At 43.2% G+C, this 25,206-nt stretch overlaps 1 protein-coding gene across 1 annotated transcript in view; it reads left to right on the forward strand.

The window, feature by feature from the left end:
• The first annotated feature begins 68 nt into the window (after positions 1-68).
• INO80C (INO80 complex subunit C) overlaps positions 69-25,206 on the forward strand; it is an 86,991-nt gene continuing 61,853 nt past the window's right edge. Inside the window, exon 1 of the mRNA XM_034761372.1 lies at positions 69-121. The gene's annotated coding sequence lies outside the window, so the exon portion shown is untranslated. The remainder of the gene's footprint in view (positions 122-25,206) is intronic.

Below are 25,206 nucleotides of genomic sequence, written 5' to 3' on the forward strand. Positions count from 1 at the left end.
CCTCCACCCGTCCGGCTCCGCCCACCGGTAACCCGGATCTCCAGAGTAGCCACGTGGTGCACCACTGGCGGGCGGGGGGTTGCCCGGCTCGCGGTGGCGAGTAGGTGCCGATGTGCCTGAGGTGAGTGGCGTGAGGCTGGGAGGGGTGGAGTTGCAGTGTTATGGAGGCAGCATATAAAGCTATTCTGTATGATATTCATATATTAGTCTGTATTCATAGCTGCGCGTCACCTTGGCTATCCGGAGACTGAGGGCAGGGTGTTTCAGGGGAGGGTTTTGGCTGTGATGCAGGACAACCCATAGGGGGTGAGCAGAACACTCAATATGCCTGCGCTCGACCGCACCCTTTGCATACTGTGTGTAACTGGAAGCAGCTGTCAGACATATATTTTGCACATACATTTTTTCAGATTGGAGGAAAAAAAGATTTTTTTTTTTCAAACATGCACTTTCTTTGGCACAAAAAGTTAAGAACGTATAGGGAAGAGACAGACGTATTGTCCTCAAGGCATCCGAAGAAGTGAGGTTTTTACTCACGAAAGCTTATGCCCAAATAAATCTGTTAGTCTTTAAGGTGCCACCAGACTCTTTGTTGTTTTTGTAGATACAGACTAACACGGCTACCCCCTGATACTTGTCCTCAAGGCATTACAGATGGACTGGCCATAGTCTGTTTTGGATCCTAAAACTGCAACTGTATTTTTAATATATGCAACACAAATATCTTTATGTAATCTTCTAGACTAGTTTTTCAAAGTGACACATGTTTGCAGGCAGATATTGTACTTGCGCATGCATACTCTATAGATGTCACAGTAAGATGATCAGCACGTATGGCACTTTCTATATAATCGTTGCCATCTCAGCCTCAGTTAAGTCAGTGTACAGGCGCACTTGTGTGCAGCAGGTTACTGTAGCTCCAGAAGGGAGCTGATCGATGTAGTGTGCAATCATTATATATGGAGTAGAAGAAAGTCTTGTTTTAGCATTACTCCATAAGGTTCTGATCCAGCATTTAGTTCTGTAGAGACAAACCCCTGCAAGTATGTGGAACCCCATTGCAGTCATAGATCTCTGCCCAAGCACGGGGAGTTACCCATACAAAGCTCATTGCAGGTTTAGGGCTTTTTACACATACGGCAGGTAGTGAAATTTTTATGTAGAGAGCATTTAATTCAACTGGAAAGATACTCCAAAGAGTAAAGCAAGTCATTAGACAGTGATATTTTCCAGTTGGAACAGGGATTCTGAAAATGATTCTAGTTTTTTCAGGGTGGATTTGATTTACATGATTTAAATCACTAGTCAGGAAGACTCGATTTAATCATGGATTTCTACATAAAAGTGCATTCTTCTAGGTTGTTATAACCTTAATATATATTCTTCACAACTCAGAGCTAGATGTAGGTTTCATTTTTAGAAGGTACACACTATATATTTTTAAGTGATTTATTTTGAAAACTTTTCAGATTAGTTTTACAGCTATATCAGAAAATGAATGATTGTTTGGTTATTTCATTTACCAAAGGTAATTGAAGCAGATATTTATGAAGCCATTGGGAGGTGAACTAGCTCCAATTCAACAGGTTAATTAATCATTAATATTTGGAAGATTTTCTTGCCATGCTGTATTAGGAGGAGAACATCACCAGACAGACATTTAAATTGTTTTATTTAACTAAAACAACAATGTTATGTATTCTGGATTTTTTTCTTCAACAGCAAACATATAATATTTTAACAAAACAAGCATACCGATTTTTGAATTGAGTTAAACATTCAAGTTTTTTTTTAAATCAGGTTTGTTTTTGTTAAAATTGTTTTGAACTAAAATAGTTACATGCAATATTTAAAAAAAAATTAAATGAAATTGACTATGTCAGCCAGGTTAACATAAAAAACTTAAAATATTGGCTTCTGCAGCTAACTCAGTTGTCTTCACCTTCATTTTCCTGTTTGTTCATAATCTGGAAAAGAAAAACAAGCTTTCTCAATTTGGAATGAATTAGTCCAAAGGAAGAAAATATTCTTTCTACACCAGCAGAAGAAGCTACTGCTGTTAAAAGTGAGATTATCACTTCAACAGTCTCTGAATCCAAGTGCTTAAGTGACTTCCACCAGTTCACTGGTGTGACTTTCTTTAAAAACTCATCAGGAAACATATATTTCTTGAATGGTTTTTATTCCCAAACTGGGTCTCTTTTACGGCCTGCTGCCATTATAGGTTTTCCCTTCTAGAGAGAGAATGGTATGGTAGATCTCAAATCAATGAAGGCTCTATATTCAGAAAGACCTCAAGACTTCTGGAATATGCTGCTCAAACAGTTTCACTTTTGTTTCTATTGCCTGTCCCTCCCTTCTCACATTTATCTCCAGACTTCTTCTCCTTGTCCAGATCTATTCCACCCCCAACAATCTTCTGTTCATTGAACTTTTTGAAACTTTGCACTTTTAGAGAGAGGTAAGGGATTGACTCTGTGTACACAAATTTGCAGAGGGACAATAAGGCTGAGGTCTGTTATTTCTCACCTCTATATATTATTTATTTATTTTAAAACATTTTTTGCTGTTAACAAGCATGTTATCTCTGGAGACATAAATCCACAGTTTGAGAACTGCAAAACTAATCATCTCTGATGGTATCTTCTAGACTGAGCACTGAGTCTCATTGGGTAGATAGAAAGATTAACCTAAATAATCTATACATAAGCCCCTGGAACTCCATATGATTAGGTCCCTAATCCATGAACTACTAAAACTCCTTTACAAAACTTTTCTTAAAACATTACAGGAATATATATTCTCATGCTATAGAATTAATAATCCCTATTCCATGATGAGATATCTTTGAGCTATAATGTATCTTAATTAAAACTATCTTTAGATAGGTATTTTCCTCAAAAAGCATTTTATCAAAAAAATCAATTTAAATAAAAAAAAGTCCGATTTTCTTTTATTATTTTTTTAAATCATTGATTTTTACCTACCCTGCACACACATCTTTGCTTGCATACGTTTCTAAATTGCTCGTTTCAATGTCCTCTTTAAAAATCTAGTCTTCAAATCAAAACCTGAGTGAAGAAAATATTAGAATCACAGTAAACAATAAATCTTCTAATTTTTTTAAACAATGTAAAGCTTTTAAAATTGTTTACATCACCCAAAAATGTGCTAAGTGCTTTACAGATATAAAATTAGATCGTTCTCTGCTAGATTTGCTACGCTAAGAACATCAGCAGTTGTTTGTCCCCTTTTTTCTAGTGATTCCATCCATGTTTTCCTTCCAAGCTTCCTCATTCAGCACTTGTGCTCCCCTTTCCAATTAATATAGCACATAACCTGAGTTATTTTCTTTTCTGTAATTGTAAAAGTCCTTGCTACCTGTTGTTCCTGGTATATATCACTGCTGTAGACTCTCTTTCCAGGAGGAAACTCGGGTCTTTTTAAAAGGGCCACTGTAAGTATCTATGCTTCCAAATCACTGGTTTTGGAAGTTCGTCTCTTCAAAAGGATTTACTGAAGATGAGAGACAAGCCATGCAAGTTCCGAATCTATATAGACTTCTACAGATGTTGATTTTAAAACGGACCATGAACATGTACTTGCAGAATCACACTTCTCAATATTTTTTGTCATTCACAGTTGATGGTTATATACAGCCCTGGTTTTGGAAACATTCCAGAATATGTTTAAGATAATCACTAGATGAAATGTGCCTCTTTAAGAGGTAAGGGTTGGATGATAGAATAAAAAGGTTCCGTAGTGGTTGGACTCCAACTGTCTGTTCTTAAATTCTAGGTCTGTGGAAGCTCTGGCCTAACCAGAGGGGACCTAGTGGCTTTTGGAATCCACAGGCCTCAGTTAGTTGCCTAGGCCTTTCTAGGTAATGCATGGAGAGAGTTAGGTGCCTAAAGCCTGGTCTGCACTAGAAAATTAGGTCAGTTTAACTGCATCGGTCAGGGGTGTGAAAAATCCACACCCCTGAGCGACGTTGTTAAACCGACCTAAGTCTCCTAGACAACGAGAATTCTCCCGTCGATCTAGCTACTGCCTGTCATGGATGTGGATTACCTCTGCTGACAGAAGAATCCTTCCTGTTGGTGTAGGTAGTGTCTACACTGAAGCGTGCAGCTGCAGTGGCACATTTGTACTGCTGTGACTTTTTAAGTGTAGACAAGCCCTAAGAATGGGATTCACAGAAGCCAGCATATTGAGCCTAAAATAGCCAATAGAGAATGCCAATGAGGGGTGTGGGCCTAAGGACCACCCAAAGAGATTTAGGCACTTAAATTGAGGCCAGAGGGAAGCATGTCCCTCCATTTGAGATCCACAGCCATGACCCATCTCCAGGAATTAGGCACTTAAGTTCCTTCTCACAAATAGGAAGAGCTGTTGTCACCCCTCTTATAACCTTTAGCCCACCTACCCACAGTGTAGGAGACCCAGTTTGAAATCCCTGCCTGCTGTGGAAAATGGATTTGAACACAGGGTTCTCGCCTTTTGGGGGGGGGGGGGGGGGGGGGGGGGGGGGGGAAAGAGTACCCTAACCACTGAGCTATGGGGTATTCTAGAGCAGGCCTCTCTCCTGTTGAATCTGTTCCACTATGTATAATTAAACATGCACTGGGCCAGAAAGAGAGAGAGAGAGTGGATTGCAAAACCTAAATCCCTTTGTGGATCTGGGCCTTAGGTATTGCAATGTCTAACTTTTAGGCACCACGAAAAAAATCACTGAACAACGAGATCCACAAAATCTGAGTTAGGAATCTAGGCTCCCTATACAAAGAATAGGGAGAGAGAGGTGCCTTAGACTGCAAGTCACAAAAGCCAACACACTAGGCAAGGAACTGCCTAAGCTAGCCAATGGGAGATGTCAATGCTAGGGGTGCATCGTAGTTTGGCTTCTGAGTCTGAGCTTCAGGGAGGCACTTATCTCTGCTTGGGATCCGCAGCTGGGAACCCCTTTCCTGGAGTCAGGCAGTTTAGAAACATAAACAGTTCCTTCCAAGATTGAGTTAGGCACCTGCCTAACTCCACACAAAATGGGAAGGATGGGGAGTGGAGAAGCAGAAGTCCCACCCTCAGAGCATTTAGTCCAGTGGGTACTTATTTGGGAGACCCCAAGTTGAATTCTTCCCTCTGCCTGATAAAAGGGGATTTGAATAGTGAGGCCTCACCTCTCAGGGTCATGTCCTAACTACTAGATTAGAGTGGATCTCACTATTTCTGACCCAATTAATATTTAATTAAAGTAGAACAACTTCAGTGGCAGAAATTGAGAAAGCCCCACATCAGGTTATACTAATGGTTCCTAAACTTGTTCCGCCGCTTGTGCAGGGAAAGCCCCTGGCGGGTCGGGCCGGTTTGCATACCTGCCATGTCCGCAGGTTTGGCCGATCGCGGCTCCCAGTGGCCGCAGTTCACTGCTCTAGGCCAATGGGAGCTGCTAGAAGCGGCACGGGCTGAGCGACATACTCGCCGCCGCTTCCAGCAGCTCCCATTGGCCTGGAGCAGCAAACCGCGGCCAGTGGGAGCCGCGATTGGCCGAACATGCGGATACAGCAGGTAAACAAACCGGCCCAGACAGCCAGGGGCTTTCCCTGCACAAGCAGCGGAACAAGTCTGGGAACCACTGGATTATACCATAGCCTGGTGGTTGGGCACTCACCTGAGAGGTGGCAGATACCTGTTCAAATCTCTCTTCTTATCAGGTAGAGGGGAGAATTGAACCAGCAGTTACCCACAGCCTAACTGCATACCCTAATCAGCAGGCTACAGGTAACAAGGGAGGTCATCTTCTGGCCATTTTTGTATGGAGTTAGGCAGCAGCTGCCCATGCCTACCACATCAGGCCCTGTAGACGAGATAGGTGGAGGCACACCTGTCTTCCCCCAGTTTGTGGCATGCAATGGGGCTTAGGTGGGAGACAGGCATCTACATGCCTAGAATGAAACAGCAGTCCACGTACCCAGAGGGAGAGACATAGGTGCCTGGGGAACTTTTACAGCAGAAATTTAGACACCAAGTGAGTGGCGATACCTACAGGATTAGGCAGCAGCCAAGCAGGGATATTGTGGATTGCCTGGGGTTTAGGCACCTAAGTACTTTTGTGGGTCTAGCCCTTAGGGAATAGTGTAACAAGTTTATGGTATTTGTATTAGCAAAGGTGTGTTGAGATTTAGTGTTAAGGTATTGCAATCTATTAGTTTAATATTTTTATAAGAAAGTGTTGTTCTCTGGTTAATGTTTATATTGCATTTTCAGTGGGCTACTGGAGCTGAAAAATAGATCTGTTTTAAAGAAACCTCTTTCTATTGACTTGTAATTATTTCCATTGCATCACTTTTGCTCTCTGTTGAGTTTTATAGCCATATTGCTCCTTCAGACATGACCTGCATTTCCTATTAATGGGAGCTGTGCAAGCATTGAAGGTCAGTTTGGCCTTTAGGATTCTATCTAACTGAAATAGGCTGGGTTATGGCAGGGAAAAATAACTATTAGCATTGATAATTTTAGAGATTCTTAATTTCACAAGCTGCCTGCATTAGTCTTTCATGGTCCTATTGACTGGGAGCAATTTTTTAAAAAGTGTTTCCAACCCTTTTTGGGACTACTAACTGAAAACGAGTTAGGACTTTTCCACATAAAATCATCTTTCAGATTTAAACTTAGGATGGCTGATAAAAAGTTTTCTACAAAAAAGAGTATGATTTGATTTTCCTTGTTCTTCTGGGATCCCCTGCATCATTTCTGGCTCTTACTTGTTTCTTCAACCAAAAAGCAATTTGTCATCTTTCACCAGTTTTTCAGCAGTAGATATTCATGTGTGATTCAGACCAGCACAGCTTTTATGTAAGTATCCAGGGCTTCCATTTACAGTATCTGATTTTTTTTCTCGCTCAGAGGTTTTCATGAAGCTTTCCTTCCTTTTCAGGTTGAGAGAGAACTGAGTGTTGCATGTCTGCTTGCTCTGACTTGATTTGCCCCAGCATATCTTGAACTCCATCACATGTAGCATAAGAGGCAGGAGTTACAGCAGGTCCTGCTTATTAGGGCTGGTCTACACTTAGTCCGGTCTTCGGACTAAGGTACGCAAATTCAGCTACGTTAATAACGTAGCTGAATTCGAAGTACCTTACTCCGGACTTACCGCGGTCCAGACACGGCCGGAAGTCTCCCCCCGTCGACGCCGCGTACTCCTCTCGGCGAGCTGGAGTACCGGCATCGATTGTGAGCACTTCCGGGATCGATCCGGGATCGATTTATCGCGTCTTAACCAGACGTGATAAATCGATCCCAGAACATCGATGGCGTGCCTCCGGACCAGCCGGTAAGTGAAGACTAGGCCTTAGTGTAAGCACATGGTAAGAGAAAATGCTGCAGGCAATTTTTGCTCTTTAATTTAAATTACAATCTACTCCACTATCTTCTTTGTCTAATAGACTGATACTGCATTTTGAAGCATTAGTTCCTGACTAAGAGTAGGTAGAAAATACAAAGCCCCAATTCTGCCAACACTTAAGTGCATGCTTAATTTTACTACCATGAGTGGTCTTGATGACAGTTATCAATAGGATTACTCTCAGAAATAAAGTTAAGAACATGTAGAAGTTTTTGCAGGAGTGGGCCTTTCCAGCTCAACAGTAATTTAGCCAAATTTTCCAAAAAACAAGTTAATCTGTGGGCATAAGAATTTCAGTTTTAAACAGTAATTTGCAGAAAGTTATAAGCACTTAACAAAAAGTGTTGGCATAAAAGTGCCTGCAGCTATAGCATCTCCAGTGATCTCAATGGAGTGCCTAAGCGTTTTCATTCCATATGTCATTATTTGTTTTGATAATTATTTCAAAGTTTATTTTAAACAAGGAAAACATCAAGAAGAGAGAGCTGTGTTTCCAGGATGTTTCTGGCAGAGTGACAACATGCTTTCATATACTGCAAAACACTCATGTAGTGAGACAATCCACAACTACCAAATATAGCTATTTAAACTATAAAAGCAAAATAACTCCTATACAAAAATATCCTGTGACCTCAGGGGAATAGGATTTATCCCAAACAGTTCTAGTCTAGACAAAGTGAAACGGATTGATTCTATCCTTGAAGAATTGTCAACGAGCTAGCTGAGCTATTCTCTAGTAAAAATAGGTAGCCTTAGGGCAACATAAACGTGTAATAAATCACTGAAAGATGAAGTCTCTATTTTGTTTGCATCATTTAAGCTTTATTTTATGAACCAAGACAAGATATGATTGTATGTAGCTGTTAGAAAGTTTATAATTCTAACTCTAATTAATAAAACTAACTCTTCTCTCATGCAGCATTAAAATAATATGTAGCCACCAAATATTTTGACATGAGGGCCTGTCACCGACATCTCCACCAGATGCTCTAATCCATTCATCACTACTCACCCATAGTTACGCCACAATGCTTCAATAATACCCAGGCTTGTGTTGAACTTGAAACAAGGGGACCCTGTAGGGGCTGGAGGCCTCTGGGAAATCAACTTGGAGAACAACCATCTTCAAGTGCAGGTGCTTTCTGAAAAGTGACTGTAAAATGCCATCATGGACATCTATCTTTGTCTCTTGGTTTCTAGAATATATATATATATTCAGTTTACAAGTAAAAAAAAAAAAAATTTGCCCCCAACTGCCTGCTCTGCAGAAGCAATCTGGGTTCTTTCCTTCTCATGCATTATCGCTAGTTTAATTTAAAAAAAAAAAGTTCTGGGGGCCAAATTAGTCTCTCAGTCATAACTTTTGAGTTCAGAAACTTCACTGACAAATCTGCAATCTATTTGCCTTCAATGACTTTGCACAGAGGCTACTGATTTGAAGTTAGTAATCAGCACTTGATAATGCACATGACACTCACTCTTTTTTTTAGCCGTGTTAACTCTGCAGAGCTAGAGGAGAAAAAAAAAGCAGGAAAATCTACTATCTTTATTTGCCCAATGATACCTGCTGATTTTAGTAACTAAAATAACTTTTCAGAGCAGAACATCACCTTAATAAACACTTGAAAAAAATATCATTAGCTGCCTTTTCTACAGAAAAGACCATATTGATTAGCATTCATATTTAAGACAGAGGACTCCACCCATAAAGTAATCTACATACTACTTTTACTGCCCACAAGATATGAAGAAGTCAAAAGGGTAGGTTCACATTACAACACAACAATTGCCAAATCATCTAGAATGCATCACTGTTTTGTATCACATTTGCTATTTACATAAAAGCATTACCAAACCAGTCATAACTAAATATGGTATGGGCAAATTTTTAAGGTCAGTTTTCAGTATAAGGGTCAATTTGCATTTCATCTCTTTTCTCCCCTGTAATATTCAGGAGTTCAAATTACATCGTTAATTTATCTCTGTTTTGACCAAAGTTACTTCAATTTGAGCTGGCTGTATCTCAGATAGACAGGTGGGCTGAAATATGTGACTACTGTAAATGTATGTGTTGGCAATAATTAACGGCTTCATATAAGCTTTCTACAGTTGGTGATTGTTGGCACAAGGTAAATGGCAATTGTCATCTTTTCCCACTACATCTTGGTTCAGTTTCCTTCTCACTGTCTGGTCAGTTCTAAGGAACTCATCTATTCCCTCCTGAGATTTGGTCTCTGGAACTGGTTACTCCTGGGGGAATTCTGCACCACTGCGCGTGTGCATAATTAATGAGCCATGCATATTTTTAATTTTTGCACAGAAAAAGCTTCTGCTGAAATGTTGCTGCAATTCCGCCTTTTGCCCACCAGAGGACTCTGTGACGCTAGAATAGAGCAACAGCTTGCAGCAGAAAATAACTTCTGCAGTACCACCTTTTGCTCATCAGAAGGTGCTGTGGCCATAGAACACAGCAGCCACTGCCAGCCAGCTAGGGAAGAGAAAGAGCCTGCCTTCTTTGCAGCAGCTGTCAGGCCAGGTCAGGAGACAGGGGCTATAGGGAGACAGACAGCGTGGGGCTGCTGGGGGGTCACACAGGGGCTCATAAGGGCTAGTGGGGGAGAACAGACAAGGGCAGGGGCTGAATGGGAGTGGAGGCGCAGGGCCACATGGGCAGAGGGGAAGAGGGTGGCTGAGTGGGGGCACAGAGACACACGGGGAGGGGATGCAGGGGCACATAGGGTCAGGGGGTGTCTGAGTGGGGGTAGAAGGACATATAGAGACAGGGGCAGATGTGCCTGACAGAATGGGAGAGGCTAGGGGTCAGCCAGGGTCTGCATGGGGGAAGCTCCCTAACAGTTCCTCCCCGTCCCCCAAAAAAACCTGTTCCATACTTTTCCTACTCATACCCAACAACCCTCCAAGTTCACACCCAGACTCCTTTCCAGCAATTACTTCCCTCTCCCTCAGCTCCTGTGTTACTCCTGACTCCCAAGCCTTTGCACTGCTTCTAAAGGGTATGGGAAATACTGTTCTGTATTGAAGTTTAAATGATTATTACTCAGAGTTCTGTATTAATATGCCTCGTAAATAATCTATTGGTCAAAAAAAAATTTCTGAATATGTTTTGTTTTATGTATTGTTACAGACATACTTGCTGACAGGTATTTTGAAATAAATGACAAAAATAATTGAAACTGGTGTGATTATATTGTGTTATCTTGACAAATAAAATTTGCAGAATTTGAAAATATTGTGTGCAGAATTTTTAATTTTTTGGCACAGAATTCCCCCAGGAGTAAACTGGTGTATGATATTTAGGTGTTCGAATAATTCTTCCAAGGTACAAAGATGTCCTTCCCTATAACTCTGGGATAATAGGTCTCATTGAACTACTGAGTTAATGATTTTCAGCTTTTGCTAAATAGCTTCACATCACAGCTCTGTTTTCCAGTCTGGACTCTTTACCGCTTCCTTCAGCTCAGTCTGTTAGTACAAATATAAAATCTTTTAATCAACATTCATGTGAGTAATATGGACTCCAGCTATATGATCTCGGTGTTGCTATACTCCTTGTTCTTGCCTCCCTACAAGTCACAGGACACACTGACTTTAGCCAACACCGCTAAAAATTGGGTTAATCTTTATTTTACAGGTTTTTCTCAAATGATCTTACAACCTCTTAAGTAGTGATGATGGCACATTTCAGGGACACGCATCAATTATAGGTTAAGGGTCTAAGCTAGAATGCAGTGGAAAGGTAGAATGGGTACTAAGCTCAGAATTTCCTCTTTGTCCGGGGAGGCTTGCAGGAGGCATAATTGCTCATTCAGCTCAGAAATTTGGTCTCTGGATATTTTTTCCTGTTTGCTTGATTGACATTGGTCATTGTTCCCTATCCATTGTGCTCTTCATCCTCTTCACTTTTCCCCTCCCTTTTCTTACTCCAATCCCTCCTACCATTCATCTCTTCCACTTCTGCCCCGAGTGCCCTCTCACACACCCCCCAAGATAGTTTTTTTATAATGTAATGAAAATATATATTAAAAACAATAAAAGGAACTAATAAGGCCTATGCCAGTCATCATCATGACATGGATATCACCACTGCAGTTGATTCTGAATGAAATGAGGAGGCCAGGAGAGGAAGGTGAAATCAAACAAGGTGCCAAGAAGAGAAGCTGAATGTGCTAGAGATTTTTACCAACAATGATGCATAGAGATTTTTAGCTTAGATTTCACATTTGTGAAAATAGATGCCATCCGGAACCATTTTAATGCCTAAGATATAATTCCTATACCCTACACCAGAACTGCATACAGTGACATGGCACAAGGACAATATGCAGTGACCAGAAGACAGATTCATTCATGAGTGGAAGCAAGTGCTGGAGGAACTTCTTTAGTGTTGATCCACTAACCCCTACTCCCCTGGGTTTGCCTACCTCTTCTAAACCTTTCCTTGATGGCAGTGCAGAGAGCTCTCCCACGGAACACAGCTTTGCTGGTTCAGTAAGATGTTCTCCCCTACAAATGGTGCCACTCAACCCCTGATGCCTTCAGAACCCTCCACACCCTCAGAAAAGGGGGCAGGCTCCAAAATATATGGCAAATCTCTTCCTTTTTTTGTCCACTCATATTTTGTTAAATAAAAAAAAATACATTACTTTTAAAGATATGAACAAAAGTGAGCATGAGTGAGTGGCATGTGGAATTGGTACAGAGATTATTTCATCAAAGATAACAAGCAAATATACTGCGACAACCTATACAGGTCTGAAATCAAGTTGAAGCAGATATTCTAGGATTTGCACAGTGAACAAATTCCCCCTGCATGTCGAAGGACCTAAGCCCTGACCACTAGGCAATGCTCCCCATGAGAGCAAACCATCGCAGTGCAGCTTCTCCTATGCAAAAGTGGTGGCCTGTAAGAAAGACAAAGGTGCCTCAGGAAAACTGCATGGATGGATAATGAATGTTGACATCACTGGCAGAGCAGAGGTGGGGGTTGAAATGATTGGCTTTAAAAGACAAGAAGCTTGTGTCTGATGTGGTGATATGGGGGGAACCAATGGAGGGATGCAGAGAGGTGGGTAAGTGGTTAAAGGGATGAGCCAAGAAGATATTTGCACCAGCATTTTGAGTGGATTTAAGGGGGCAAGATTGCATTTGTCAAAACTAGAGAGGAAGGTGTTGCAATAGTTGAGATGTTGGAGGGCTTGGATGAGTTTTATTTCTGTGGGCAGAGAGAGAAGTCTGGATCATAGGGATGTTTTGCAGGGAGAAGCAGCAAGATTTAGATGTGGCCTGGATGTTTGGGTCTACAGAGAAGGCCAAGTCAACGATAATGCCCAGACTTGGCCTGTTTTGCAGGAAGGATGCTGGTGCTGTCCACAGTAATGAAGAAAGAGGCCCCTTCTAAGGCAAATCTTTAATCTTTTAGCTTAACTAGCTAGATTGGGCAAGCATTAGAGTGAAGATCTGAAGGTCCCCACTTCAATTCTGGCTTCTTGTGGTAGGTTCTCCATCACTGACAATTTTTAAATCAAGATTAGATGTTTTTGTAAAAGAGATGTTCTAGGAATTTTTTCAGGGAAGCTCTATGGCCTGTGTTAAACAGGAGGTCAGACTAGATGATCACAGTGGTCTCTTCTAGCCTTAGAATCTATTAAAGTAAGATTAATTTCAAATTAAATACACTAATTATTTTTATACTTTCCTTAAGTCTTTTGTAGAAAGGGGTTCTATTCGAAGAGTGACATTTCTGAGAAGTTCTCCTATAATGCAAAGTGTTAAAAGTCTATCAGCATTCCATTTCAAGTGAACAGCATAGGTGTCAAGGCTGTATCCCCACTTTGAACTTTAGGGTACAAATGTAGGGGCCTGCATGAAAACTTCTAAGCTTAACTACCAGCTTAGCTCTGGTCCGCTGCCACCATCCCAAGGCTAATTCCGTTCCCTGGGTAGCCTTGAGAGACCTTCACCAATTCCCTGGTGAATGCAGATCCAACCCCCTTGGATCTAAAACAAGGAGAAATTAACCATTCCCCTCCTTCCTCCCACCAACTCCTGGTGAATACAGATCCAACCCCCTTGGATCTAAAACAAGGAGAAATTAACCATTCCCCTCCTTCCTCCCACCAACTCCTGGTGACTACAGATCCAACCCCCTTGGATCTAAAACAAGGAAAAAATCAATCAGGTTCTTAAAAAGAAGGTTTTTAATTAAAGAAAAAGGTAAAAATCATCTCTGTAAAATCAGTATGGAAAATAACTTTACAGGGTAATTAAACTTAAAGAGCTCAGAGGACTCCCCTCTAGTCTTAGGTTCAAAGTACAGCAAACAAAGATAAACACTCTAGTAAAAGGTACATTTACAAGTTGAGAAAACAAAGGAAAACTAACACGCCTTGTCTGGCTATTTACTTACAAGTTTGAAATAGGAGAGACTTGTTTAGAAAGATGTGGAGAACCTGGATTGATGTCTGGTCCCTCTCAGTCCCAAGAGCGAACGAACGCCCACACAAAGAGCACAAACAAAAGCCTTTCCCTCCCCCCCCCCAAGATTTGAAAGTATCTTGTCCCCTTATTGGTCCTTTGGTCAGATGCCAGCCAGGTTACCTGAGCTTCTTAACCCTTTACAGGGAAAAGGATTTTGGAGTCTCTGGCCAGGAGGGATTTTATAGTACTGTACACAGGACAGCTGTTACCCTTCCCTTTATAGTTATGACACGCCCCCCAAATCACAGATAGTGTTGGACATTCGGTTCTACACTGGCTGTGATTTCTTCCTGGAGTTCTAGGAGAAAACAGAGTTAATAAGACACATGTACCTTTAGACATACTACTGATTATATAAAAACTAACAATATGTTTCATTCCAAGAACAATTGTTAACCAGTTAACTCTGGGAAACTTTCCCAGGAGAGTGCATCAGCCACTTTGTTAGAAGCTCCCGAAATGTGTTTTATTTCAAAATCAAAATCTTGGAGAGCTAAACTCCACCGAAGAAGTTTTTTGTTATTTCCCTTGGCGGTATGAAGCCACTGTAGCGCAGCATGGTCTGTTTGTAGTTGGAAACGCCGTCCCCAAACATATGGGCGTAGCTTTTCCAGCGCGTACACAATGGCGTAGCATTCCTTCTCGCTGATTGACCAGTGGCTTTCCCTCTCAGACAGTTTCTTGCTGAGAAACACGACAGGATGGAATTCTTGATCCGGTCCTTCCTGCATTAAAACTGCTCCCACGCCTCGCTCGGACGCATCTGTGGTTACTAGGAACGGTTTGTCAAAGTCTGGGGCCCTTAGCACAGGGTCAGACATGAGTGTTGCCTTAAGCTGGTTAAAGGCCTTTTGACACTCATCAGTCCACTGAACTGCATTTGGCTGTTTCTTTCTGGGTAGGTCTGTCAGGGGGGCGGCGATTTGGTTGTAGTGGGATACAAATCGCCTATAATATCCAGCCAAGCCTAAGAAGGATTGGACTTGTTTCTTAGACTTTGGAACCGGCCACTTTTGGATAGCATCCACTTTGACCTGTAGGGGATTTATAGTTCCTCAACCCACCTGGTGCCCCAGGTAAGTCACTCTGTTTTGGCCTATTTGACACTTTTTAGCCTTAACAGTTAGTCCTGCCTGCTGGATGCGCTCAAAGACTTTTTCCAGGTGCTCTGCCTATGAATCAGAAAAAATGGCCACATCATCGAGGTAGGCAACTGCAGATTCTCCCAATCCCACTAGGAGACCATCTACAAGTCTTTGGAAGGTGCATTTCGCAACCCAAAAGGGAGTACATTGAATTCATACACGCCTGCCTGGGTGACGAAGGCTGACCTTTCCTTAGCGGATTCATCTAGTGGTACTTGCCAGTACCCCTTGGTTAAGTCTAAAGTAGAGATGAATTGGGCATGTCCCAATTTCTCCAATAGCTCATCTGTGCGTGGCATTGGATAGTTGTCAGGACGAGTTACAGCATTTAGCTTATGGTAGTCCACGCAAAAGCGTATTTCCCTATCTGGTTTGGGAACTAGAACCACTGGAGATGCCCATGCACTATTAGAGGGGCGGATTATACCCATCTGTAGCATGTCCTGGATCTCCCTTTTGTATAGCAGTTTTGGCATGAGGTGACTCCGGTGGGTGGGGTTCTAATTGGGTGAGCATTACCTGTGTCAATGGAGTGGTATGCCCGTTCAGTCCGTCCTGGAGTGGCTGAGAAAATTGGTGCAAAGCTCGTGCACAGCTCCTTGATCTGCTGTCGCTGCAGACATCCAAGGGTCGTGGAGAGGTTCACCTCTTCTACACCACCATCCTTTTTTCTTTCGTAGTAGACACCTTCAGGCCACTCCGCGTCATCTGTTTCCTGGGCTGTAAACTGGCAAACGTTTAATTCTCTGGAATAAAAGGGCTTAAGAGAGTTAACATGGTATACCTTAGGCTTTATGTTGGAGGTGGGGGAGGCTATGAGATAGTTAACAGCTCCTAGGCGCTCCTGGACCGTGAATGGTCCTTCCCACGACGCTTCCATTTTATGGGCCTGGAGCGCCCTTAAGACCATGACTTGGTCTCCTACTTTGAAGGACCGTTCTCTGGAATGTTTATCATACCAGGCCTTTTGCTCTTCCTGAGCATCCTTTAGGTTTTCTTTAGCAAGGGCTAAAGAGTGTCGGAGGGTGCTTTGTAGGTTGCTTACAAAGTCTAGAATGTTAGTTCCTGGAGAAGGCGTAAACCCCTCCCATTGCTGCTTCACCAACTGTAATGGCCCCTTAACCTCGCAGCCATACACAAGTTCAAATGGTGAAAACCCTTAACTGGGATGTGGTACAGCCCTGTAGGCAAAAAGCAACTGCTGCAACACTAGGTCCCAATCATTGGAGTGTTCATTTACGAATTTACGTATCGTGGCCTCCAAAGTTCCATTAAACCTCTCCACCAGGCCATTGGTTTCATGGTGGTAAGGGGTGGCAACCAAGTGATTCACCCCATGAGCTTCCCACAGGTTTTTCATGGTCCCTGCCAGGAAATTAGTTCCCGAATCAGTAAGGATGTCGGAGGGCCAACCTACCCTGGCAAAAATGTCTGCTAATGCCTGGCACACACTTTTAGCCCTGGTGTTGCTTAAGGGTACTGCTTCCAGCCATCGGGTAACAAAATCCATGAAAGTCAGTATGTACTGCTTTCCTCTGGGTGTCTTCTTTGGGAAAGGACCCAGAATATCCACAGCTACTCGCTGAAATGGGACCTCAATTATGGGTAGTGGCTGGAGAGGGGCTTTAACCTGGTCTTGGGGCTTTCCCACTCGTTGGCACACCTCACAAGACTGGACATAATTAGCAACATCCTTGCCCATTCCCTCCCAGTGGAAGGACTTCCCCAACCGGTCTCTGGTTCTGTTCACCCCAGAATGGCCACTGGGATGATCATGAGCTAAGCTCAAGAGCTTTACCCGATACTTAGTGGGAACTACCAACTGTCTTTGAGGATGCCAGTCTTCCTGGTGCCCACCAGAAAGAGTCTCCTTGTATAAAAGTCCTTGTTCTACAACAAACCGGGATCGGTTAGAAGAGCTGAGAGGCGGTGGGGTGCTCCGCGCCGCCACCCAAGCTTTCTGAAGGCTGTCATCTGCTTCCTGCTCGGCCTGGAACTGTTCCCTTGATGCTGGAGACATCAGTTCCTCCTTGGACTGTGGACTGGGGCTTGGTCCCTCTGGAAGCGATGCAGGTGCTGGGGCTGTTTCCATTGACTGTGAACCGCTGTCCGCTGGTGCACTAGGTGGTATCTCAGGCTCTGGCTGAGCCTCTTGGGTAGGGTTATCTGCTGCTTCCGCCAGGTCAGGCTCGCTGGTGCCCTCTGGCATTGGAGTTGTAGACGGATTTGCAAGCGCTGGACTCAGTGCTGGCAATGGTTCTGGTGTTGGTTGCGTTGCCAGTTCCGGTTCTGGGACTGGCTTTGGCTGGGTCTCTGGGATTGGATCCACTATGGCTGTTGCAGTCGTTGGCAGGGGATCCGGTTCCACCACCTTTGTTTGGGTCTCTGGTAACACAGACGGGGCCCTGGTGGACGGCTCAGGAACAGGGATGGGGGTGAAAGCTTGCTTAGCCTGGCTGCGGGTGACTATTCCCACCCTCTTGGCTAGCTTCACATGGTTGGCCAAGTCTTCCCCCAGCAGCATGGGAATGGGATAATTGTCATAGACTGCAAAAGTCCACATTCCTGACCAGCCCTTGTACTGGACATGCAACGTGGCTGTAGGCAAGGTTACAGACTGTGACACGAAGGGTTGAATTGTCACTGGAGCCTCCGGGTTGATGAGTTTGGGGTCCACTAGGGATTGGTGGATAGTTGACACTTGTGCCCCAGTGTCCCTCCAAGCGATAACCTTCTTTCCGCCCACTCTCAAGGTTTCCCTTCGCTCCGAGGGTATGAGAGAGGCATCTGGGTCTGGGGATCGTCGGTGTGATTGGGGTGTAATGAACTGTAATCGGTTGGGGTTCTTGGGGCAGTGAGCCTTTATATGTCCCAGTTCATTACATTTAAAACATCGCCCTGCTAAGGTATCACCGGGGCGATGTTGGTTGGTGGAGACGGTGTGGTCTGGGGTTTCCCTTGGGATGTGGGTGGGGCCTTGGGTTGTCCTCGGTGTTTTTGGGGTTTTGTTCCGGCTTGCCCCTTCTGATATTCGCTCCAACTGCTACTAGTTTTTTTCTTTTCTGCCACCTCCACCCATTTGGCTCCAATCTCCCCCGCCTCGGTTACAGTTTTGGGCTTCCTATCTAGGATGTACCTTTCTATTTCCTCAGGAACACCCTCTAAAAACTGCTCCATTTGCATTAGGAAGGGCAACTCTTCCGTAGATTTAACATTTGCTCCTGATATCCAGGCATCCCAATTTTTCCCAATGTGGTAGGCATGTCGGGTAAATGACATATCGGGTTTCCACTTTAGGGCTCTGAATCGCCGACGGGCATGCTCAGGTATTAACCCCATTCTGATTCTGGCCTTGTTTTTAAAAAGTTCATAACTGTTCATGTGTTCCTTAGGCATTTCAGCCGCCACCTCTGCTAAGGGTCCACTGAGCTGCGGCCTCAGCTCTACCATGTACTGGTCTGGAGTGATGCTGTATCCAAGGCAGGCCCTTTCAAAATTTTCTAGGAAGGCCTCAGTATCATCGCCTGCCTTGTAGGTGGGGAATTTTCTGGGATGGGAAGTGGTACCTGGAGAGGGGTTGTTAGGATTGGCTGGTGCATCCTGCCTAGCCCTTGCTACTTCCAGTTCATGCTTCCTTTCTTTTTCTCTCTCCTCCATCTCTCTCTTGTGGGCCTCCTCTTCGGCTTTTTCTAGCTCCACAGCTCTCTTGTGGGCCTCCTCTTTGGCTTTCTCTTCTCTTTCTCTCTGCTCCATAGCTCTCTCATCAGCTTCTTTCTCGAGTTTTTTTAATTGAAGCAATCTCTGATGTTTTCTTTCATTTTCTTCTGCTTCTAGTTTGGCCAGTTCTATTTTTTTAGCTACTTCTTTGGTAGTCATTTTCCTGTTTTCTTGTGCTGGGTCACCCCCCTCTGCAGTTGACCGAAACTGGGATGTACTCAGCTCTGGCTGCTGCTGAGTTAACAGAGACTTTCTAACTAGCAACTCCCGAGGATGTAAAAAGAACAAAAAAAAAAACAATTCAGCTTGTAAATTCCTTTTACCAGTCGTTTGTTTGCTCAATTGAACCCTTCTCTTAACAAAGGATCTTGTTAAAAAAACTTAACACCTCTGCCTTCAGGCAAGGAGAGAGAAGATATGCATCTACCTTCAGCTTTGCTTTCCAAGCAGCTAGAAGGAAAAAAAAATCTTACTGGCTTTTGGGTTTAAAATGATCCCACCGCTCTGCCACCATGTCAAGGCTGTATCCCCACTTTGAACTTTAGGGTACAAATGTAGGGGCCTGCATGAAAACTTCTAAGCTTAACTACCAGCTTAGCTCTGGTCCACTGCCACCATCCCAAGGCTAATTCCGTTCCCTGGGTAGCCTTGAGAGACCTTCACCAATTCCCTGGTGAATACAGATCCAACCCCCTTGGATCTAAAACAAGGAGAAATTAACCATTCCCCTCCTTCCTCCCACCAACTCCTGGTGAATACAGATCCAACCCCCTTGGATCTAAAACAAACATTTAGTACAAACAGAATTAAACATGTAACAAAAGAATTAAACATGTAAAGATAAGGCAGAAAATAAAAAGTTTATGCTGACCTCTTTGCTCTTTTTTTGTNAGCAAAATTGTCAGGATGAATTTATTTCTACCCCCCTTGACTTTAAACAAGGAAAAATTTACCAATCCCCTTCTTCCTCCCACCAACCCCTGGTTGATACAGATCCAACCCCCTTGGATCTAAAACAAACATTTAGTACAAACAGAATTAAACATGTAACAAAAGAATTAAACATGTAAAGATAAGGCAGAAAATAAAAAGTTTATGCTGACCTCTTTGCTCTTTTTTTGTTTTGTTTTGAAGTTTAGTTTTCTTACATTACAAGCTACTTACAGTTCTCCTGTATATCATTTCAAATCCTCTGAGTGAAATTCACCTCCGTCCACAAGAGCCTGCACCAAAGCACCCCTGAATTTTCATTTCAGCCTTTGATGTGGGACTTTAGAGGTGCATAGGGCCTTGTGTGGAACCTCGTTTTGCCTTTGCAAACAGGTTAACTTTTGAAGTTACCATACTTTATACATTACATATTCCAACTATTTGAACTGCATCACATATATACAATGTGGGGATACTGAATGACTGTAAGGTCTCAAAATGAACCCCTCTTGTATCTTTCAGTCATGCCAGGTGTCCTGCAAAAGGCAGTAAGGTCTTGGACTTGGCTATGTGACCTTTCCTTGGCTGATTGGAAATAGTGCCAAGATGATTTGGGGACCGTGAACAGTCAGCCCTAAGAATGACTCCCACAGGCTACATGGTTCTTGGTGGAAAAAAATAACTCTTCTAAGAACAGTGCATTGCGAGCTCCGTCCATTTTGTGTCTAGTATAACTCCAATTTTTTTTTCTGCTGATGTTTTTCAGCAGGCTGAGCTTTTTCCTGGCTTTTTCAGCATGCTGCAAAGCCAGTATCTACGGTCTGCTGGAGCTTACTCAGCTAAGAAAGTGGTAAATATTTTATGTTGGATCGGGCCCTTACTTTGAACTCTCCTATAATGAATCACATAACCTCCAAACCATTTCCCTTTTATATGGTACATAGCTACTTCATTCTTTATAAATCACCTTTCTTGGGCATGAAGTATCACACTTCTAATATGTCTACATTGTGGTGTACTTTTGTTCGCTTATCCAAACAGAATAGGAAAATACCTCACTTTCAATATTTCTTCCAGCAATGTGGTCCATCAACCACAGTTCATATTTCCATCAGGCAAGCAGCTTCACTCCCTTGCTTGTCCAAAACATTTATTGCGAAATGAATTCTTAGGATCCTACTTCCCCATCTCCTTGCTTCACCACAAACTCTGGGTCTTGATGTTTTGAGTGGCACTTTTATAAAGGTCACTGACCTTGTAATAGTAGGAACATGGGCGTCCAGGAGGGAACCATCAAGGGCCTAGTACACCCTGTCACAGACCTAGAGATGTTTTTCTGAAAATCTGATTACATTTACAGATCCAGAGGTGAAAGAAGAAAACATACAAAACTGATTCTTTTTCTATTTGAAAACTAGTTTTACTGCTGTGTTAGCCAGATGGAGAGGAAAAAGATGATGCTTAATGAGGAGGAGACACATTGTACCTCTTAACAGAGTCCTGAGGTAGAGAGCAATTTTTATAAGAACATGCAAACCAGTCCCATACATAATGTGCTTGTTTATATAAAGTTTTAAAGAGAAAACTAATAAGCAAATTTATTTATCTTCACCTAATTTTCTTGTATGATGATGGGCTGGTTTGGTTTTTTAATCTGTATTTATATTTTTCTGCTGTTTTTCCTTTCTTCTATTACATAAAAATAAAACAAAGATATCAAAGGTGAAATACACAAGCAGAGCAAAACTTGAGATAAACACCTGTAGAAGATGTGTAGTTTCCCAGTGGGAGTGTATATTCTTCCAAATGAATGTTGCTAAATGGGTATGCATGTTAGCCTCAACTTGAGGTTTGTAATAGGTGGGGAAATTGTTTTAGAAAACCTAATATGACTAGAAAGGTCTTTTTGTTTTGATAGAATCACTTTGTTTTGTTTGTTCTCCTGAAGCATTCCCCCCCCCTAAACATTACAACTTTGTGCTGATTCAGGAAAACTAAAAACTGAATCTGACTAGAAAAAAAAGCAAAATAGATGTGTGTCATTTCATTGTCCAAAATGAGACCCTCATCCGGGCAGCACTTTTAAGCATATGAATTGCCCACTAATCCTTTATAGGATTAGTCACGTGTTTAAAGGTAAGTACATGCTTGTGTGCTTTGTTATATCAGGGCCATTGAATAGCATGAAAAGCAATATGGATTTCAGGTGTAATAGTCCAATATTATTAGTAACACATTCAAGTATTTTTTAAAAACATTAATTTTAGCCTTTCCCTTCTAAAAAACAACAACAAAACAAAGCAGTTCCAAATTCAGCTCAGCAATATCAGTGTAAATCTAGAGTAACTAGGGTAACCAGACAGCAAATGTGAAAAATTGGGACAGGGGGTGGGGGAAATAGGAGCCTATATAAGAAAAAGACCCCAAAAGGGACATCTGATCACCCTAAGAGTAACTAGCCTCATCTAAATACAAAAGTTGTAGACCCAGATCCTCAAAGGTATGCAGGTGCCTTACTCCCATTGAAATCAGTAGCAGTTAGGTGCCTACATACCTTTGAAGATCTGGGTCGTATTGGTATAGATGAAGTAATACAACCCCCCAGTATAAATGTGCTTATGCTAGTACAATTTATCCCATTACAGAACAGAGAATAAGCTATAACTTTATATGGTATCGTATACCACTGTAACTGCATCCACGCTAGGGAGGTATAACTATATTTGTTAAAAAAAAAAATCACACCCCTAATTGAAAGTTACACCAATACAAAAAATTATGTATAGACCAAGCCTTAGTCTTTTTCTTAGTGCATTCTAAGAAAGATTGCTACAGTTCCTTAAAACTGTCCATGTTTTCTTGCAGCTTATACAATATAGTGACCTTTATGCAGCTCTCTGTTATGGATTGTCTATTATAGAAAAATGTTTCTTCATTCTGTGTGATAAAAATAGAGATTTTTAAACAGTACTTATAAAACCTTTCAATGTTACTGGTTGTTCAATAGATATAATGCAGGAATAGATTGGATTTTACATTTTGTCATTCTCTAGTGTGTTACATTTTTCTATTAATTTTCTATTATTGGACTATTCCACATCATGCATCAATTACCTCCTTTATTTACTTGGCATCGCTGACATTGATTCACAATTCTAATCTCTGCTCTGAAATAATTTAAGTGGGATTCAAACTACTCAATTTAGAATATTAAAGTGTAGCATATTCAAAATTGCATCCCATGTGGTAATATAACTAAGTCTAACTTTTGCCATTTTTCATCATCATTTTTTTTCCACTGAACAAATTCATTCTAAATTTGTCTAGTGAGATGGGATTTGGGGCACATTTATCATTGAAAGTACTGTATATCTAAGATATTGCAGTGATTCAACACCTATGAAAAAAAACTAACAAAACCATTGTGTTTGGTAGAGGCATCCTTTACAAAGAAGTCCTCCCTACTGTTCTTTGTATACAATGCTAAAATTGACCATATCTCCAGAAATCCTTGTGACATAGCCCATATTTTAGAAATAATTATGTGGACAGGAGTGTACTCTGCATACAATCTTACAGGGTATGTATATCCCTTCTTTCTCTGGTTTTCCAGTATATGGATTGGCCTTCAAGATAAAGGAACCTAAGCCGAGACCCACAAAGAGACTGAGGCATGGTAATGCTCAGCGTTGCAGTGCCTAACTTTTAGGCACTTAGGAAATCACTGGAATAACAATGGGAGTTACAAAGCCTGAGTTAGATGCCCACACAATGAATGGGAAGAGATAGATGCCTAAGAATACAATCCACAAAAGCCAGCATGCTAGGCCGGGAGCTGCCAACAAGAGGGGTGTATTCTAAGCCCCAGGTTGCAGAGAGGCACAGATCTCTGCTTGCGATCCACAACCGGGAACTCCTCACATGGACTCAGGCAGCTTAAGCATTTAAGCAGTTTCTTGTGTTAATGAGTTAGATACCTAACTCACTCCACACCATAGATGCCGACTCCGTGGGTGCTCCGGGGCTGGAGCACCCACAGAAAAAAACAGTGGGTGCTCAGCAACCACTGGCAGCCCTACCAATCAGCTCCTCCCCCCTCAGTGCCCCCTGCCTGCCAGCAGCCCTGCCTCCCCCATCTTCTCCCTCCCAGCGCCTCCCCCTGTCACGGATCAGCCGTTCCGCAGCATGCAGGAAGTGCGGGGGAGGAGCAGGGGCAGGAAGACGTGGGGAGGCGGAGCGGGGGTCGAGTACCCCCTGGCAACTTGATAAATCGGCGCCTATGCTCCACACAAAACAGCCAGAGGTGGTGATGATGCCACCCACCTTATAACTTTTAGCCCAGGTGTAGGAGTTGAACTCCCCTAAATGCACCCTGGACTCTTGGACTTCGCTGACCTCAGACAACAAACCATGAGTGAGGTGCAGCGGTGAGAAAGGGGAGTGGCATGTTAAAGGGACATTCGTCCGTCGGACTTTCACACCACAAGGTGGGAAATTGAAGCAAAGGACTACTGCACAGCATACTGTGGGGCAGCTGTTTACTTATGGTTTGCATACTTTTGACTCATTGTTGCCCTGTTTTCCCAAATTAATGTTGAGTTGCCTCTCCTCTTTTCTTGTGTTATACACAGACTTAGTGCTTGCCAGTGGGGTTAATATTGCCTCTTAGAGACACCCAGGGGTGGTGTTTAATTTTTCCAGATTTCTAGGTGGGTGTTTGTGACAGGCACTCTACTCACCGCTGGATGGCATCTTCCCCCGGCCAGTTATGTGGATTAGCCAATGCCCCTTCCTGCAGTCGCACTCTGTCATTCTCTCTCTCTCTCTGCCCTCTCTCGCTCAAGGAACGGCCCTGGAGCCAGGTCACTACGTGGTTTCCTCTTCTGAAGGTGTATCAATGTCCCTTCTCACCAGCAGTCTCAGACAGTGTTCCCTTTCACTGCCCCATGGTGCCACTCCCACAGCGGTGGGTAGGGGAACCCAGGTCCACCCTCTAATCTGCATTCCAGCCCAGGGACCCTACAACATGCCGCCAAGGTCTGCTCAGTCCCCAACCTTGCTCCTTACTCCCTGGGCTGCTTCCTACTCTGTGCCCCACAGGCTCTTTCTTCACTCTGCTCTCATCAGGGTACATCCCTCCCTTAGGGTCAGGCCTGCAGGGTCCGACTCTTTCCCTGGGTACCCTCTAGGGCAGGGGTCGGCAACCTTTGGCACACGGCTCGCCAAGGTAAGTACCCTGGCAGGCCAGGCCGTTTTGTTTACCTGCTGCGTCCGCAGGTTCGGCTGATCGCGGCTCCCACTGGCCGCGGTTCACCGCTCCTGGCCAATAGGGGTGGCGGGAAGCGGCATGGGCCGAGGGATGTGGTGGCCGCGGCTTCTCGCGGCCTCCATTGGCCTGGCGCGGCAAACCGCGGCCAGTGGGAGCCGCAATCAGCCGAACCTGCAGACACGGCAGGTAAACAAACCGGCCCGGCCCGCCAGGGTGGTTACTCTGGCAAACTGCCTGCCAAAGGT

This window comes from Trachemys scripta, chromosome 2, assembly GCF_013100865.1.
Source record: "Trachemys scripta elegans isolate TJP31775 chromosome 2, CAS_Tse_1.0, whole genome shotgun sequence".
NCBI lineage: Eukaryota > Metazoa > Chordata > Testudines > Emydidae > Trachemys > Trachemys scripta.